Below are 21217 nucleotides of genomic sequence, written 5' to 3'. Positions count from 1 at the left end.
AGCAGGGGCTTATATCAGTAAAGCAGGGGCTTATATCTCTAAAGCAGGGGCTTATATCACTAAAGCAGGGGCTTATATCACTGAAGCAGGGGCTTATGTCACTGAAGCAGGGGGCTTATGTCACTGAAGCATCGGCTTATATCACTGAAGCAGGGGGCTTATATCACTGAAGCAGGGGGCTTATATCACTAAAGCAGGGGGCTTATATCACTGAAGCATCGGCTTATATCACTATAGCATCGGCTTATATCACTGAAGCAGGGGCTTATATCACTGAAGCAGGGGGCTTATATCACTGAAGCAGGGGGCTTATATCACTGAAGCATCGGCTTATATCACTGAAGCATCGGCTTATATCACTGAAGCAGGGGGCTTATATCACTGAAGCAGGGGGCTTATATCACTGAAGCAGGGTCTTATATCACTAAAGCAGGGTCTTATATCACTAAAGCAGGGGCTTATATCACTAAAGCAGGGGGCTTATATCACTGAAGCAGGGGGCTTATATCAGTAAAGCAGGGGGCTTATATCACTGAAGCAGGGGGCTTATATCACTGAAGCAGGGGCTTATATCACTAAAGCATCGGCTTATATCACTGAAGCATCGGCTTATATCACTGAAGCAGGGGGCTTATATCACTGAAGCATTGGCTTATATCACTAAAGCAGGGGCTTATATCACTAAAGCAGGGGCTTATATCACTGAAGCAGGGGCTTATATCACTAAAGCAGGGGCTTATATCACTAAAGCTGGGGGCTTATATCACTAAAGCAGGGGCCTTATATCACTGAAGCAGGGGCTTATATCACTGAAGCAGGGGCTTATATCACTAAAGCAGGGGCTTATATCACTAAAGCTGGGGCTTATATCACTGAAGCAGGGGCTTATATCACTGAAGTAGGGGCTTATATCAGTAAAGCAGGGGCTTATATCACTAAAGCAGGGGCTTATATCACTAAAGCAGGGGCTAATATCACTAAAGCAGGGGCTTATATCACTAAAGCAGGGGCTTATATCACTGAAGCAGGGGCTTATATCACTGAAGCAGGGGCTTATATCACTGAAGCATCGGCTTATATCACTGAAGCAGGGGGCTTATATCACTAAAGCAGGGGGCTTATATCACTGAAGCAGGGGGCTTATATCACTGAAGCAGGGGCTTATATCACTGAAGCAGGGGCTTATATCACTGAAGCAGGGGCTTATATCACTGAAGCATCGGCTTATATCACTGAAGCAGGGGGCTTATATCACTGAAGCAGGGGGCTTATATCACTGAAGCAGGGGGCTTATATCACTGAAGCATCGGCTTATATCACTAAAGCATCGGCTTATATCACTGAAGCAGGGGGCTTATATCACTGAAGGAGGGGGCTTATATCACTGAAGCAGGGGGCTTATATCACTGAAGCATCGGCTTATATCACGAAAGCATCGGCTTATATCACTGAAGCATCGGCTTATATCACTGAAGCAGGGGGCTTATATCACTGAAGCATCGGCTTATATCACTGAAGCAGGGGCTTATATCACTAAAGCTGGGGGCTTATATCACTAAAGCAGGGGCCTTATATCACTGAAGCAGGGGCTTATATCACTGAAGCAGGGGCTTATATCACTGAAGCAGGGGCTTATATCACTAAAGCAGGGTCTTATATCACTAAAGCTGGGGCTTATATCACTGAAGCAGGGGCTTATATCACTGAAGCAGGGGCTTATATCAGTAAAGCAGGGGCTTATATCACTAAAGCAGGGGCTTATATCACTAAAGCAGGGGCTAATATCACTAAAGCAGGGGCTTATATCACTGAAGCAGGGGCTTATATCACTGAGGCATCGGCTTATATCACTAAAGCAGGGGGCTTATATCACTAAAGCAGGGGGCTTATATCACTGAAGCATCGGCTTATATCACTGAAGCATCGGCTTATATCACTGAAGCAGGGGCTTATATCACTGAAGCATCGGCTTATATCACTGAAGCATCGGCTTATATCACTAAAGCAGGTGCTTATATCACTGAAGCAGGGGCTTATATCACTGAAGCAGGGGCTTATATCACTGAAGCAGGGGTTTATATCACTGAAGCAGGGGCTTATATCACTGAAGCAGGGGCTTATATCAGTAAAGCAGGGGCTTATATCTCTAAAGCAGGGGCTTATATCACTAAAGCAGGGGCTTATATCACTGAAGCAGGGGCTTATGTCACTGAAGCAGGGGGCTTATGTCACTGAAGCATCGGCTTATATCACTGAAGCAGGGGGCTTATATCACTGAAGCAGGGGGCTTATATCACTAAAGCAGGGGGCTTATATCACTGAAGCATCGGCTTATATCACTATAGCATCGGCTTATATCACTGAAGCAGGGGCTTATATCACTGAAGCAGGGGGCTTATATCACTGAAGCAGGGGGCTTATATCACTGAAGCATCGGGCTTATATCACTGAAGCATCGGCTTATATCACTGAAGCAGGGGGCTTATATCACTGAAGCAGGGGGCTTATATCACTGAAGCAGGGTCTTATATCACTAAAGCAGGGTCTTATATCACTAAAGCAGGGGCTTATATCACTAAAGCTGGGGCATATATCACTGAAGCAGGGGCTTATATCAGTAAAGCAGGGGCTTATATCACTAAAGCAGGGGCTTATATCACTAAAGCAGGGGCTAATATCACTAAAGCAGGGGCTTATATTACTGAAGCAGGGGCTTATATCACTAAAGCAGGGGCTAATATCACTAAAGCAGGGGCTAATATCACTAAAGCAGGGGGCTTATATCACTAAAGAAGGGGGCTTATATCACTGAAGCAGGGGCTTATATCACTGAAGCAGGGGCTTATATCACTGAAGCAGGGGCTTATATCACTGAAGCAGGGGGCTTATATCACTGAAGCAGGGGGCTTATATCACTGAAGCAGGGGGCTTATATCACTGAAGCATCGGCTTATATCACTGAAGCATCGGCTTATATCACTGAAGCATCGGCTTATATCACTGAAGCAGGGGGCTTATATCACTGAAGCATTGGCTTATATCACTAAAGCAGGGGCTTATATCACTAAAGCAGGGGCTTATATCACTGAAGCAGGGGCTTATATCACTGAAGCAGGGGCTTATATCACTAAAGCAGGGGCTTATATCACTAAAGCTGGGGGCTTATATCACTAATGCAGGGGCCTTATATCACTGAAGCAGGGGCTTATATCACTGAAGCAGGGGCTTATATCACTGAAGCAGGGGCTTATATCACTGAAGCAGGGGCTTATATCACTAAAGCAGGGGCTTATATCACTAAAGCAGGGGCTTATATCACTGAAGCAGGGGCTTATATCACTGAAGCAGGGGCTTATATCAGTAAAGCAGGGGCTTATATCACTAAAGCAGGGGCTTATATCACTAAAGCAGGGGCTAATATCACTAAAGCAGGGGCTTATATCACTAAAGCAGGGGCTTATATCACTGAAGCAGGGGCTTATATCACTGAAGCAGGGGCTTATATCACTGAAGCATCGGCTTATATCACTGAAGCAGGGGGCTTATATCACTAAAGCAGGGGGCTTATATCACTGAAGCAGGGGGCTTATATCACTGAAGCATCGGCTTATATCACTGAAGCATCGGCTTATATCACTGAAGCATCGGCTTATATCACTGAAGCAGGGGCTTATATCACTGAAGCATCGGCTTATATCACTGAAGCATCGGCTTATATCACTGAAGCAGGGGCTTATATCACTGAAGCAGGGGGCTTATATCACTGAAGCATCGGCTTATATCACTGAAGCAGGGGCTTATATCACTGAAGCAGGGGCTTATATCACTGAAGCAGGGGCTTATATCACTGAAGCAGGGGCTTATATCACTGAAGCAGGGGCTTATATCACTAAAGCTGGGGGCTTATATCACTAAAGCAGGGGCCTTATATCACTGAAGCAGGGGCTTATATCACTGAAGCAGGGGCTTATATCACTGAAGCAGGGGCTTATATCACTAAAGCTGGGGGCTTATATCACTGAAGCAGGGGCTTATATCACTGAAGCAGGGGCTAATATCACTAAAGCAGGGGCTTATATCACTAAAGCAGGGGCTTATATCACTAAAGCAGGGGGCTTATATCACTGAAGCAGGGGCTTATATCACTGAAGCAGGGGCTTATATCACTGAAGCAGGGGCTTATATCACTGAAGCAGGGGCTTATATCACTGAAGCAGGGGCTTATATCAGTAAAGCAGGGGCTTATATCTCTAAAGCAGTGGCTTATATCACTAAAGCAGGGGCTTATATCACTGAAGCAGGGGCTTATATCACTGAAGCAGGGGGCTTATATCACTGAAGCAGGGGGCTTATATCACTGAAGCAGGGGGCTTATATCACTTAAGCAGGGGGCTTATATCACTAAAGCAGGGGGCTTATATCACTGAAGCATCGGCTTATATCACTATAGCATCGGCTTATATCACTGAAGCAGGGTGCTTATATCACTGAAGCAGGGGCTTATATCACTGAAGCAGGAGGCTTATATCACTGAAGCATCGGCTTATATCACTGAAGCAACGGCTTATATCACTGAAGCATCGGCTTATATCACTGAAGCATGGGGCTTATATCACTGAAGCAGGGGCTTATATCACTGAAGCAGGGGGCTTATATCACTGAAGCATCGGCTTATATCACTGAAGCATCGGCTTATATCACTGAAGCATCGGCTTATATCACTGAAGCAGGGGCTTATATCACTGAAGCATCGGCTTATATCACTGAAGCATCGGCTTATATCACTGAAGCAGGGGCTTATATCACTGAAGCAGGGGGCTTATATCACTGAAGCATAGGCTTATATCACTGAAGCAGGGGCTTATATCACTGAAGCAGGGGATTATATCACTGAAGCAGGGGCTTATATCACTGAAGCAGGGGCTTATATCACTAAAGCTGGGGGCTTATATCACTAAAGCAGGGGCCTTATATCACTGAAGCAGGGGCTTATATCACTGAAGCAGGGGCTTATATCACTGAAGCAGGGGCTTATATCACTAAAGCTGGGGCTTATATCACTAAAGCTGGGGGCTTATATCACTGAAGCAGGGGCTTATATCACTGAAGCAGGGGCTAATATCACTAAAGCAGGGGCTTATATCACTAAAGCAGGGGCTTATATCACTAAAGCAGGGGGCTTATATCACTGAAGCAGGGGCTTATATCACTGAAGCAGGGGCTTATATCACTGAAGCAGGGGCTTATATCACTGAAGCAGGGGCTTATATCACTGAAGCAGGGGCTTATATCAGTAAAGCAGGGGCTTATATCTCTAAAGCAGTGGCTTATATCACTAAAGCAGGGGCTTATATCACTGAAGCAGGGGCTTATATCACTGAAGCAGGGGGCTTATATCACTGAAGCAGGGGGCTTATATCACTGAAGCAGGGGGCTTATATCACTTAAGCAGGGGGCTTATATCACTAAAGCAGGGGGCTTATATCACTGAAGCATCGGCTTATATCACTATATCATCGGCTTATATCACTGAAGCAGGGTGCTTATATCACTGAAGCAGGGGCTTATATCACTGAAGCAGGGGGCTTATATCACTGAAGCAGGGGGCTTATATCACTGAAGCATCGGCTTATATCACTGAAGCAACGGCTTATATCACTGAAGCATCAGCTTATATCACTGAAGCATGGGGCTTATATCACTGAAGCAGGGGCTTATATCACTAAAGCGGGGTCTTATATCACTAAAGCAGGGGCTTATATCACTGAAGCAGGGGCTTATATCACTGAAGCAGGGGCTTATATCACTGAAGCAGGGGGCTTATATCACTGAAGCAGGGGGCTTATATCACTGAAGCAGGGGCTTATATCACTGAAGCAGGGGCTTATATCAGTAAAGCAGGGGCTTATATCACTAAAGCAGGGGCTTATATCACTAAAGCAGGGGCTAATATCACTAAAGCAGGGGGCTTATATCACTGAAGCCGGCGGCTTATATCACTGAAGCAGGGGCTTATATCACTGAAGCAGGGGGCTTATATCACTAAAGCAGGGGCTTATATCACTGAAGCAGGGGCTTATATCACTAAAGCAGGGGCTTATATCTCTAAAGCAGGGGGCTTATATCACTAAAGCAGGGGGCTTATATCACTGAAGCAGGGGGCTTATATCACTGAAGCATCGGTTTTTATCACTGAAGCAGGGGGCTTATATCACTGAAGCAGGGGGCTTATATCACTGAAGCAGGGGGCTTATATCACTGAAGCAGGGGGCTTATATCACTGAAGCAGGGGGCTTATATCACTAAAGCAGGGGCAATTATCACTAAAGCAGGGGCTAATATCACTAAAGCAGGGGCTTATATCACTAAAGCAGGGGGCTTATATCACTGAAGCAGGGGGCTTATATCAGTGAAGCAGGGGCTTATATCTCTAAAGCAGGGGCTTATATCACTAAAGCAGGGGCTTATATCACTGAAGCAGGGGGCTTATATCACTAAAGCATCGGCTTTTATCACTGAAGCAGGGGGCTTATATCACTGAAGCAGGGGGCTTATATCACTGAAGCAGGGGGCTTATATCACTAAAGCAGGGGGCTTATATCACTGAAGCATCGGCTTATATCACTGAAGCAGGGGCTTATATCACTGAAGCAGGGGCTTATATCACTGAAGCAGGGGCTTATATCACTGAAGCAGGGGGCTTATATCACTGAAGCAGGGGGCTTATATCACTGAAGCATCGGCTTATATCACTGAAGCATCGGCTTATATCACTGAAGCAGGGGGCTTATATCACTGAAGCAGGGGCTTATATCACTGAAGCAGGGGGCTTATGTCACTAAAGCATCGGCTTATATCACTAAAGCAGGGGCTTATATCACTGAAAAAGGGGCTTATATCACTAAAACAGGAGCTTATATCACTAAAGCAGGGGCTTATATCACTGAAGCAGGGGCTTATATCACTGAAGCAGGGGCTTATATCACTAAAGCTGGGGGCTTATATGACTAAAGCAGGGGGCTTATATCACTGAAGCATCGGCTTATATCACTATAGCATCGGCTTATATCACTGAAGCAGGGTGCTTATATCACTGAAGCAGGGGCTTATATCACTGAAGCAGGGGGCTTATATCACTGAAGCAGGGGGCTTATATCACTGAAGCATCGGCTTATATCACTGAAGCAACGGCTTATATCACTGAAGCATCGGCTTATATCACTGAAGCATGGGGCTTATATCACTGAAGCAGGGGCTTATATCACTGAAGCAGGGGGCTTATATCACTGAAGCAGGGGCTTATATCACTAAAGCGGGGTCTTATATCACTAAAGCAGGGGCTTATATCACTGAAGCATGGGCTTATATCACTGAAGCAGGGGCTTATATCACTGAAGCAGGGGGCTTATATCACTGAAGCAGGGGGCTTATATCACTGAAGCAGGGGCTTATATCACTGAAGCAGGGGCTTATATCAGTAAAGCAGGGGCTTATATCACTAAAGCAGGGGCTTATATCACTAAAGCAGGGGCTAATATCACTAAAGCAGGGGGCTTATATCACTAAAGCAGGGGGCTTATATCACTAAAGCAGGGGCTTATATCACTGAAGCAGGGGCTTATATCACTGAAGCAGGGGCTTATATCACTAAAGCAGGGGGCTTATATCACTGAAGCAGGGGCTTATATCACTAAAGCAGGGGCTTATATCTCTAAAGCAGGGGGCTTATATCACTAAAGCAGGGGGCTTATATCACTGAAGCAGGGGGCTTATATCACTGAAGCATCGGCTTTTATCACTGAAGCAGGGGGCTTATATCACTGAAGCAGGGGGCTTATATCACTGAAGCAGGGGGCTTATATCACTGAAGCAGGGGGCTTATATCACTAAAGCAGGGGGCTTATATCACTAAAGCAGGGGCTTATATCACTAAAGCTGGGGGCTTATATCACTAAAGCAGGGGCCTTATATCACTGAAGCAGGGGCTTATATCACTGAAGCAGGGGCTTATATCACTGAAGCAGGGGCTTATATCACTAAAGCAGGGGCTTATATCACTAAAGCAGGGGCTTATATCACTAAAGCTGGGGCTTATATCACTGAAGCAGGGGCTTATATCACTGAAGCAGGGGCTTATATCAGTAAAGCAGGGGCTTATATCACTAAAGCAGGGGCTTATATCACTAAAGCAGGGGCTAATATCACTAAAGCAGGGGCTTATATCACTAAAGCAGGGGCTTATATCACTGAAGCAGGGGCTTATATCACTGAAGCAGGGGCTTATATCACTGAAGCATCGGCTTATATCACTGAAGCAGGGGGCTTATATCACTAAAGCAGGGGGCTTATATCACTGAAGCAGGGGGCTTATATCACTGAAGCATCGGCTTATATCACTGAAGCATCGGCTTATATCACTGAAGCATCGGCTTATATCACTGAAGCATCGGCTTATATCACTGAAGCAGGGGCTTATATCACTGAAGCAGGGGGCTTATATCACTGAAGCATCGGCTTATATCACTGAAGCAGGGGCTTATATCACTAAAGCAGGGGCTTATATCACTGAAGCAGGGGGCTTATATCACTGAAGCAGGGGCTTATATCACTGAAGCAGGGGCTTATATCACTGATGCAGGGGCTTATATCACTGAAGCAGGGGCTTATATCACTGAAGCATCGGCTTATATCACTGAAGCAGGGGGCTTATATCACTGAAGCAGGGGGCTTATATCACTGAAGCAGGGGGCTTATATCACTGAAGCATCGGCTTATATCACTAAAGCATCGGCTTATATCACTGAAGCAGGGGGCTTATATCACTGAAGGAGGGGGCTTATATCACTGAAGCAGGGGGCTTATATCACTGAAGCATCGGCTTATATCACGAAAGCATCGGCTTATATCACTGAAGCATCGGCTTATATCACTGAAGCAGGGGGCTTATATCACTGAAGCATCGGCTTATATCACTAAAGCAGGGGCTTATATCACTAAAGCTGGGGGCTTATATCACTAAAGCAGGGGCCTTATATCACTGAAGCAGGGGCTTATATCACTGAAGCAGGGGCTTATATCACTGAAGCAGGGGCTTATATCACTAAAGCAGGGTCTTATATCACTAAAGCTGGGGCTTATATCACTGAAGCAGGGGCTTATATCACTGAAGCAGGGGCTTATATCAGTAAAGCAGGGGCTTATATCACTAAAGCAGGGGCTAATATCACTAAAGCAGGGGCTTATATCACTGAAGCAGGGGCTTATATCACTGAGGCATCGGCTTATATCACTAAAGCAGGGGGCTTATATCACTAAAGCAGGGGGCTTATATCACTGAAGCATCGGCTTATATCACTGAAGCATCGGCTTATATCACTGAAGCAGGGGCTTATATCACTGAAGCATCGGCTTATATCACTGAAGCATCGGCTTATATCACTGAAGCAGGGGCTTATATCACTGAAGCATCGGCTTATATCACTGAAGCATCGGCTTATATCACTGAAGCAGGGGCTTATATCACTGAAGCAGGGGGCTTATATCACTGAAGCATCGGCTTATATCACTGAAGCAGGGGCTTATATCACTGAAGCAGGGGCTTATATCACTGAAGCATCGGCTTATATCACTGAAGCATCGGCTTATATCACTGAAGCATCGGCTTATATCACTGAAGCAGGGGCTTATATCACTGAAGCATCGGCTTATATCACTGAAGCATCGGCTTATATCACTGAAGCAGGGGCTTATATCACTGAAGCAGGGGGCTTATATCACAGAAGCATCGGCTTATATCACTAAAGCTGGGGGCTTATATCACTAAAGCAGGGGCCTTATATCACTGAAGCAGGGGCTTATATCACTGAAGCAGGGGCTTATATCACTGAAGCAGGGGCTTATATCACTGAAGCAGGGGCTTATATCACTAAAGCTGGGGGCTTATATCACTAAAGCAGGGGCCTTATATCACTGAAGCAGGGGCTTATATCACTGAAGCAGGGGCTTATATCACTGAAGCAGGGGCTTATATCACTAAAGCTGGGGGCTTATATCACTGAAGCAGGGGCTTATATCACTGAAGCAGGGGCTAATATCACTAAAGCAGGGGCTTATATCACTAAAGCAGGGGCTTATATCACTAAAGCAGGGGGCTTATATCACTGAAGCAGGGGCTTATATCACTGAAGCAGGGGCTTATATCACTGAAGCAGGGGCTTATATCACTGAAGCAGGGGCTTATATCACTGAAGCAGGGGCTTATATCAGTAAAGCAGGGGCTTATATCTCTAAAGCAGGGGCTTATATCACTAAAGCAGGGGCTTATATCACTGAAGCAGGGGCTTATATCACTGAAGCAGGGGGCTTATATCACTGTTGCAGGGGGCTTATATCACTGAAGCTGGGGGCTTATATCACTTAAGCAGGGGGCTTATATCACTAAAGCAGGGGGCTTATATCACTGAAGCATCGGCTTATATCACTATAGCATCGGCTTATATCACTGAAGCAGGGGCTTATATCACTGAAGCAGGGGGCTTATATCACTGAAGCAGGGGGCTTATATCACTGAAGCATCGGCTTATATCACTGAAGCAACGGCTTATATCACTGAAGCATCGGCTTATATCACTGAAGCATGGGGCTTATATCACTGAAGCAGGGGGCTTATATCACTGAAGCAGGGGCTTATATCACTAAAGCGGTGTCTTATATCACTAAAGCAGGGGCTTATATCACTGAAGCAGGGGCTTATATCACTGAAGCAGGGGCTTATATCACTGAAGCAGGGGGCTTATATCACTGAAGCAGGGGGCTTATATCACTGAAGCAGGGGCTTATATCACTGAAGCAGGGGCTTATATCAGTAAAGCAGGGGCTTATATCACTAAAGCAGGGGCTTATATCACTAAAGCAGGGGCTAATATCACTAAAGCAGGGGGCTTATATCACTAAAGCAGGGGGCTTATATCACTGAAGCAGGGGCTTATATCACTGAAGCAGGGGCTTATATCACTAAAGCAGGGGGCTTATATCACTAAAGCAGGGGCCTTATATCACTGAAGCAGGGGCTTATATCACTGAAGCAGGGGCTTATATCACTGAAGCAGGGGCTTATATCACTAAAGCTGGGGGCTTATATCACTGAAGCAGGGGCTTATATCACTGAAGCAGGGGCTAATATCACTAAAGCAGGGGCTTATATCACTAAAGCAGGGGCTTATATCACTAAAGCAGGGGGCTTATATCACTGAAGCAGGGGCTTATATCACTGAAGCAGGGGCTTATATCACTGAAGCAGGGGCTTATATCACTGAAGCAGGGGCTTATATCACTGAAGCAGGGGCTTATATCAGTAAAGCAGGGGCTTATATCTCTAAAGCAGGGGCTTATATCACTAAAGCAGGGGCTTATATCACTGAAGCAGGGGCTTATATCACTGAAGCAGGGGGCTTATATCACTGTTGCAGGGGGCTTATATCACTGAAGCAGGGGGCTTATATCACTTAAGCAGGGGGCTTATATCACTAAAGCAGGGGGCTTATATCACTGAAGCATCGGCTTATATCACTATAGCATCGGCTTATATCACTGAAGCAGGGGCTTATATCACTGAAGCAGGGGGCTTATATCACTGAAACAGGGGGCTTATATCACTGAAGCATCGGCTTATATCACTGAAGCAACGGCTTATATCACTGAAGCATCGGCTTATATCACTGAAGCATGGGGCTTATATCACTGAAGCAGGGGGCTTATATCACTGAAGCAGGGGCTTATATCACTAAAGCGGTGTCTTATATCACTAAAGCAGGGGCTTATATCACTGAAGCAGGGGCTTATATCACTGAAGCAGGGGCTTATATCACTGAAGCAGGGGGCTTATATCACTGAAGCAGGGGGCTTATATCACTGAAGCAGGGGCTTATATCACTGAAGCAGGGGCTTATATCAGTAAAGCAGGGGCTTATATCACTAAAGCAGGGGCTTATATCACTAAAGCAGGGGCTAATATCACTAAAGCAGGGGGCTTATATCACTAAAGCAGGGGGCTTATATCACTGAAGCAGGGGCTTATATCACTGAAGCAGGGGCTTATATCACTAAAGCAGGGGGCTTATATCACTAAAGCAGGGGGCTTATATCACTGAAGCAGGGGCTTATATCACTGAAGCAGGGGGCTTATATCACTAAAGCAGGGGCTTATATCACTGAAGCAGGGGCTTATATCACTGAAGCAGGGGCTTATATCACTAAAGCAGGGGGCTTATATCACTGAAGCAAGGGCTTATATCACTAAAGCAGGGGCTTATATCTCTAAAGTAGGGGGCTTATATCACTAAAGCAGGGGGCTTATATCACTGAAGCATCGGCTTTTATCACTGAAGCAGGGGGCTTATATCACTGAAGCAGGGGGCTTATATCACTGAAGCAGGGGGCTTATATCACTGAAGCAGGGGGCTTATATCACTAAAGCAGGGGCAATTATCACTAAAGCAGGGGCTAATATCACTAAAGCAGGGGCTTATATCACTAAAGCAGGGGGCTTATATCACTGAAGCAGGGGGCTTATATCAGTGAAGCAGGGGCTTATATCACTAAAGCAGTGGGTTATATCACTGAAGCAGGGGGCTTATATCACTAAAGCATCGGCTTTTATCACTGAAGCAGGGGGCTTATATCACTGAAGCAGGGGGCTTATATCACTGAAGCAGGGGGCTTATATCACTAAAGCAGGGGGCTTATATCACTGAAGCATCGGCTTATATCACTGAAGCAGGGGCTTATATCACTGAAGCAGGGGCTTATATCACTGAAGCAGGGGCTTATATCACTGAAGCAGGGGGCTTATATCACTGAAGCAGGGGGCTTATATCACTGAAGCATCGGCTTATATCACTGAAGCATCGGCTTATATCACTGAAGCAGGGGGCTTATATCACTGAAGCAGGGGCTTATATCACTGAAGCAGGGGGCTTATGTCACTAAAGCATCGGCTTATATCACTAAAGCAGGGGCTTATATCACTGAAAAAGGGGCTTATATCACTAAAACAGGAGCTTATATCACTAAAGCAGGGGCTTATATCACTGAAGCAGGGGCTTATATCACTGAAGCAGGGGCTTATATCACTAAAGCTGGGGGCTTATATCACTAAAGCAGGGGGCTTATATCACTGAAGCATCGGCTTATATCACTATAGCATCGGCTTATATCATTGAAGCAGGGTGCTTATATCACTGAAGCAGGGGCTTATATCACTGAAGCAGGGGGCTTATATCACTGAAGCAGGGGGCTTATATCACTGAAGCATCGGCTTATATCACTGAAGCAACGGCTTATATCACTGAAGCATCGGCTTATATCACTGAAGCATGCGGCTTATATCACTGAAGCAACGGCTTATATCACTGAAGCATCGGCTTATATCACTGAAGCAGGGGCCTTATATCACTGAAGCAGGGGCTTATATCACTAAAGCAGGGTCTTATATCACTAAAGCTGGGGCTTATATCACTGAAGCAGGGACTTATATCACTGAAGCAGGGGCTTATATCAGTAAAGCAGGGGCTTATATCACTAAAGCAGGGGCTTATATCACTAAAGCAGGGGCTAATATCACTAAAGCAGGGGCTTATATCACTGAAGCAGGGGCTTATATCACTGAGGCATCGGCTTATATCACTAAAGCAGGGGGCTTATATCACTAAAGCAGGGGGCTTATATCACTGAAGCATCGGCTTATATCACTGAAGCATCGGCTTATATCACTGAAGCAGGGGCTTATATCACTGAAGCATCGGCTTATATCTCTGAAGCATCGGCTTATATCACTAAAGCAGGTGCTTATATCACTGAAGCAGGGGCTTATATCACTGAAGCAGGGGCTTATATCACTGAAGCAGGGGTTTATATCACTGAAGCAGGGGCTTATATCACTGAAGCAGGGGCTTATATCACTGAAGCAGGGGCTTATATCAGTAAAGCAGGGGCTTATATCTCTAAAGCAGGGGCTTATATCACTAAAGCAGGGGCTTATATCACTGAAGCAGGGGCTTATGTCACTGAAGCAGGGGGCTTATGTCACTGAAGCATCGGCTTATGTCACTGAAGCAGGGGGCTTATATCACTGAAGCAGGGGGCTTATATCACTAAAGCAGGGGGCTTATATCACTGAAGCATCGGCTTATATCACTATAGCATCGGCTTATATCACTGAAGCAGGGGCTTATATCACTGAAGCAGGGGGCTTATATCACTGAAGCAGGGGGCTTATATCACTGAAGCATCGGGCTTATATCACTGAAGCATCGGCTTATATCACTGAAGCAGGGGGCTTATATCACTGAAGCAGGGGGCTTATATCACTGAAGCAGGGTCTTATATCACTAAAGCAGGGGGCTTATATCACTAAAGCTGGGGCATATATCACTGAAGCAGGGGCTTATATCAGTAAAGCAGGGGCTTATATCACTAAAGCAGGGGCTTATATCACTAAAGCAGGGGCTAATATCACTAAAGCAGGGGCTTATATCACTAAAGCAGGGGCTTATATCACTAAAGCAGGGGCTAATATCACTAAAGCAGGGGCTAATATCACTAAAGCAGGGGCTTATATCACTAAAGCAGGGGGCTTATATCACAGAAGCAGGGGCTTATATCACTGAAGCAGGGGCTTATATCACTGAAGCATCGGCTTATATCACTGAAGCAGGGGGCTTATATCACTAAAGCAGGGGGCTTATATCACTGAAGCAGGGGGCTTATATCACTGAAGCATCGGCTTATATCACTGAAGCAGGGGGCTTATATCACTGAAGCATCGGCTTATATCACTGAAGCAGGGGCTTATATCACTGAAGCAGGGGCTTATATCACTGAAGCAGGGGCTTATATCACTGAAGCAGGGGCTTATATCACTAAAGCTGGGGGCTTATATCACTAAAGCAGGGGCCTTATATCACTGAAGCAGGGGCTTATATCACTGAAGCTGGGGCTTATATCACTGAAGCAGGGGCTTATATCACTAAAGCTGGGGGCTTATATCACTGAAGCAGGGGCTTATATCACTGAAGCAGAGGCTAATATCACTAAAGCAGGGGCTTATATCACTAAAGCAGGGGCTTATATCACTAAAGCAGGGGGCTTATATCACTGAAGCAGGGGCTTATATCACTGAAGCAGGGGCTTATATCACTGAAGCAGGGGCTTATATCACTGAAGCAGGGGCTTATATCAGTAAAGCAGGGGCTTATATCTCTAAAGCAGTGGCTTATATCACTAAAGCAGGGGCTTATATCACTGAAGCAGGGGCTTATATCACTGAAGCAGGGGGCTTATATCACTGAAGCAGGGGGCTTATATCACTGAAGCAGGGGGCTTATATCACTGAAGCAGGGGGCTTATATCACTAAAGCAGGGGGCTTATATCACTGAAGCATTGGCTTATATCACTATAGCATCGGCTTATATCACTGAAGCAGGGTGCTTATATCACTGAAGCAGGGGCTTATATCACTGAAGCAGGGGGCTTATATCACTGAAGCAGGGGGCTTATATCACTGAAGCATCGGCTTATATCACTGAAGCAACGGCTTATATCACTGAAGCATCGGCTTATATCACTGAAGCAGGGGGCTTATATCACTGAAGCAGGGGCTTATATCACTGAAGCAGGGGGCTTATATCACTAAAGCAGGGGGCTTATATCACTGAAGCATCGGCTTATATCACTGAAGCAGGGGCTTATATCACTGAAGCAGGGGCTTATATCACTGAAGCAGGGGCTTATATCACTGAAGCAGGGGGCTTATATCACTGAAGCAGGGGGCTTATATCACTGAAGCATCGGCTTATATCACTGAAGCATCGGCTTATATCACTGAAGCAGGGGGCTTATATCACTGAAGCAGGGGCTTATATCACTGAAGCAGGGGGCTTATGTCACTAAAGCATCGGCTTATATCACTAAAGCAGGGGCTTATATCACTGAAAAAGGGGCTTATATCACTAAAACAGGAGCTTATATCACTAAAGCAGGGGCTTATATCACTGAAGCAGGGGCTTATATCACTGAAGCAGGGGCTTATATCACTAAAGCTGGGGGCTTATATGACTAAAGCAGGGGGCTTATATCACTGAAGCATCGGCTTATATCACTATAGCATCGGCTTATATCACTGAAGCAGGGTGCTTATATCACTGAAGCAGGGGCTTATATCACTGAAGCAGGGGGCTTATATCACTGAAGCAGGGGGCTTATATCACTGAAGCATCGGCTTATATCACTGAAGCAACGGCTTATATCACTGAAGCATCGGCTTATATCACTGAAGCATGGGGCTTATATCACTGAAGCAGGGGCTTATATCACTGAAGCAGGGGGCTTATATCACTGAAGCAGGGGCTTATATCACTAAAGCGGGGTCTTATATCACTAAAGCAGGGGCTTATATCACTGAAGCATGGGCTTATATCACTGAAGCAGGGGCTTATATCACTGAAGCAGGGGGCTTATATCACTGAAGCAGGGGGCTTATATCACTGAAGCAGGGGCTTATATCACTGAAGCAGGGGCTTATATCAGTAAAGCAGGGGCTTATATCACTAAAGCAGGGGCTTATATCACTAAAGCAGGGGCTAATATCACTAAAGCAGGGGGCTTATATCACTGAAGCAGGGGGCTTATATCACTGAAGCAGGGGGCTTATATCACTGAAGCAGGGGCTTATATCACTGAAGCAGGGGGCTTATATCACTAAAGCAGGGGCTTATATCACTGAAGCAGGGGCTTATATCACTGAAGCAGGGGCTTATATCACTGAAGCAGGGGCTTATATCACTAAAGCAGGGGCTAATATCACTAAAGCAGGGGCTTATATCACTAAAGCAGGGGCTTATATCACTGAAGCAGGGGCTTATATCACTGAAGCAGGGGCTTATATCACTGAAGCATCGGCTTATATCACTGAAGCAGGGGGCTTATATCACTAAAGCAGGGGGCTTATATCACTGAAGCAGGGGGCTTATATCACTGAAGCATCGGCTTATATCACTGAAGCATCGGCTTATATCACTGAAGCATCGGCTTATATCACTGAAGCATCGGCTTATATCACTGAAGCAGGGGCTTATATCACTGAAGCAGGGGGCTTATATCACTGAAGCATCGGCTTATATCACTGAAGCAGGGGCTTATATCACTAAAGCAGGGGCTTATATCACTGAAGCAGGGGGCTTATATCACTGAAGCAGGGGCTTATATCACTGAAGCAGGGGCTTATATCACTGATGCAGGGGCTTATATCACTGAAGCAGGGGCTTATATCACTGAAGCATCGGCTTATATCACTGAAGCAGGGGGCTTATATCACTGAAGCAGGGGGCTTATATCACTGAAGCAGGGGGCTTATATCACTGAAGCATCGGCTTATATCACTAAAGCATCGGCTTATATCACTGAAGCAGGGGGCTTATATCACTGAAGGAGGGGGCTTATATCACTGAAGCAGGGGGCTTATATCACTGAAGCATCGGCTTATATCACGAAAGCATCGGCTTATATCACTGAAGCATCGGCTTATATCACTGAAGCAGGGGGCTTATATCACTGAAGCATCGGCTTATATCACTAAAGCAGGGGCTTATATCACTAAAGCTGGGGGCTTATATCACTAAAGCAGGGGCCTTATATCACTGAAGCAGGGGCTTATATCACTGAAGCAGGGGCTTATATCACTGAAGCAGGGGCTTATATCACTAAAGCATGGTCTTATATCACTAAAGCTGGGGCTTATATCACTGAAGCAGGGGCTTATATCACTGAAGCAGGGGCTTATATCAGTAAAGCAGGGGCTTATATCACTAAAGCAGGGGCTAATATCACTAAAGCAGGGGCTTATATCACTGAAGCAGGGGCTTATATCACTGAGGCATCGGCTTATATCACTAAAGCAGGGGGCTTATATCACTAAAGCAGGGGGCTTATATCACTGAAGCATCGGCTTATATCACTGAAGCATCGGCTTATATCACTGAAGCAGGGGCTTATATCACTGAAGCATCGGCTTATATCACTGAAGCATCGGCTTATATCACTGAAGCAGGGGCTTATATCACTGAAGCATCGGCTTATATCACTGAAGCATCGGCTTATATCACTGAAGCAGGGGCTTATATCACTGAAGCAGGGGGCTTATATCACTGAAGCATCGGCTTATATCACTGAAGCAGGGGCTTATATCACTGAAGCAGGGGCTTATATCACTGAAGCATCGGCTTATATCACTGAAGCATCGGCTTATATCACTGAAGCATCGGCTTATATCACTGAAGCAGGGGCTTATATCACTGAAGCATCGGCTTATATCACTGAAGCATCGTCTTATATCACTGAAGCAGGGGCTTATATCACTGAAGCAGGGGGCTTATATCACAGAAGCATCGGCTTATATCACTAAAGCTGGGGGCTTATATCACTAAAGCAGGGGCCTTATATCACTGAAGCAGGGGCTTATATCACTGAAGCAGGGGCTTATATCACTGAAGCAGGGGCTTATATCACTGAAGCAGGGGCTTTTATCACTAAAGCTGGGGGCTTATATCACTAAAGCAGGGGCCTTATATCACTGAAGCAGGGGCTTATATCACTGAAGCAGGGGCTTATATCACTGAAGCAGGGGCTTATATCACTAAAGCTGGGGGCTTATATCACTGAAGCAGGGGCTTATATCACTGAAGCAGGGGCTAATATCACTAAAGCAGGGGCTTATATCACTAAAGCAGGGGCTTATATCACTAAAGCAGGGGGCTTATATCACTGAAGCAGGGGCTTATATCACTGAAGCAGGGGCTTATATCACTGAAGCAGGGGGCTTATATCACTGAAGCAGGGGCTTATATCACTGAAGCAGGGGGCTTATGTCACTAAAGCATCGGCTTATATCACTAAAGCAGGGGCTTATATCACTGAAAAAGGGGCTTATATCACTAAAACAGGAGCTTATATCACTAAAGCAGGGGCTTATATCACTGAAGCAGGGGCTTATATCACTGAAGCAGGGGCTTATATCACTAAAGCTGGGGGCTTATATGACTAAAGCAGGGGGCTTATATCACTGAAGCATCGGCTTATATCACTATAGCATCGGCTTATATCACTGAAGCAGGGTGCTTATATCACTGAAGCAGGGGCTTATATCACTGAAGCAGGGGGCTTATATCACTGAAGCAGGGGGCTTATATCACTGAAGCATCGGCTTATATCACTGAAGCAACGGCTTATATCACTGAAGCATCGGCTTATATCACTGAAGCATGGGGCTTATATCACTGAAGCAGGGGCTTATATCACTGAAGCAGGGGGCTTATATCACTGAAGCAGGGGCTTATATCACTAAAGCGGGGTCTTATATCACTAAAGCAGGGGCTTATATCACTGAAGCATGGGCTTATATCACTGAAGCAGGGGCTTATATCACTGAAGCAGGGGGCTTATATCACTGAAGCAGGGGGCTTATATCACTGAAGCAGGGGCTTATATCACTGAAGCAGGGGCTTATATCAGTAAAGCAGGGGCTTATATCACTAAAGCAGGGGCTTATATCACTAAAGCAGGGGCTAATATCACTAAAGCAGGGGGCTTATATCACTGAAGCAGGGGGCTTATATCACTGAAGCAGGGGGCTTATATCACTGAAGCAGGGGCTTATATCACTGAAGCAGGGGGCTTATATCACTAAAGCAGGGGCTTATATCACTGAAGCAGGGGCTTATATCACTGAAGCAGGGGCTTATATCACTGAAGCAGGGGCTTATATCACTAAAGCAGGGGCTAATATCACTAAAGCAGGGGCTTATATCACTAAAGCAGGGGCTTATATCACTGAAGCAGGGGCTTATATCACTGAAGCAGGGGCTTATATCACTGAAGCATCGGCTTATATCACTGAAGCAGGGGGCTTATATCACTAAAGCAGGGGGCTTATATCACTGAAGCAGGGGGCTTATATCACTGAAGCATCGGCTTATATCACTGAAGCATCGGCTTATATCACTGAAGCATCGGCTTATATCACTGAAGCATCGGCTTATATCACTGAAGCAGGGGCTTATATCACTGAAGCAGGGGGCTTATATCACTGAAGCATCGGCTTATATCACTGAAGCAGGGGCTTATATCACTAAAGCAGGGGCTTATATCACTGAAGCAGGGGGCTTATATCACTGAAGCAGGGGCTTATATCACTGAAGCAGGGGCTTATATCACTGATGCAGGGGCTTATATCACTGAAGCAGGGGCTTATATCACTGAAGCATCGGCTTATATCACTGAAGCAGGGGGCTTATATCACTGAAGCAGGGGGCTTATATCACTGAAGCAGGGGGCTTATATCACTGAAGCATCGGCTTATATCACTGAAGCATCGGCTTATATCACTGAAGCAGGGGGCTTATATCACTGAAGGAGGGGGCTTATATCACTGAAGCAGGGGGCTTATATCACTGAAGCATCGGCTTATATCACGAAAGCATCGGCTTATATCACTGAAGCATCGGCTTATATCACTGAAGCAGGGGGCTTATATCACTGAAGCATCGGCTTATATCACTAAAGCAGGGGCTTATATCACTAAAGCTGGGGGCTTATATCACTAAAGCAGGGGCCTTATATCACTGAAGCAGGGGCTTATATCACTGAAGCAGGGGCTTATATCACTGAAGCAGGGGCTTATATCACTAAAGCATGGTCTTATATCACTAAAGCTGGGGCTTATATCACTGAAGCAGGGGCTTATATCACTGAAGCAGGGGCTTATATCAGTAAAGCAGGGGCTTATATCACTAAAGCAGGGGCTAATATCACTAAAGCAGGGGCTTATATCACTGAAGCAGGGGCTTATATCACTGAGGCATCGGCTTATATCACTAAAGCAGGGGGCTTATATCACTAAAGCAGGGGGCTTATATCACTGAAGCATCGGCTTATATCACTGAAGCATCGGCTTATATCACTGAAGCAGGGGCTTATATCACTGAAGCATCGGCTTATATCACTGAAGCATCGGCTTATATCACTGAAGCAGGGGCTTATATCACTGAAGCATCGGCTTATATCACTGAAGCATCGGCTTATATCACTGAAGCAGGGGCTTATATCACTGAAGCAGGGGGCTTATATCACTGAAGCATCGGCTTATATCACTGAAGCAGGGGCTTA

Source organism: Taudactylus pleione, unplaced genomic scaffold (assembly GCF_031769625.1).
Source record: "Taudactylus pleione unplaced genomic scaffold, aTauple2 ptg000670l, whole genome shotgun sequence".
NCBI classification, from domain to species: domain Eukaryota; kingdom Metazoa; phylum Chordata; class Amphibia; order Anura; family Myobatrachidae; genus Taudactylus; species Taudactylus pleione.
This window is presented reverse-complemented; position numbering follows the sequence as displayed.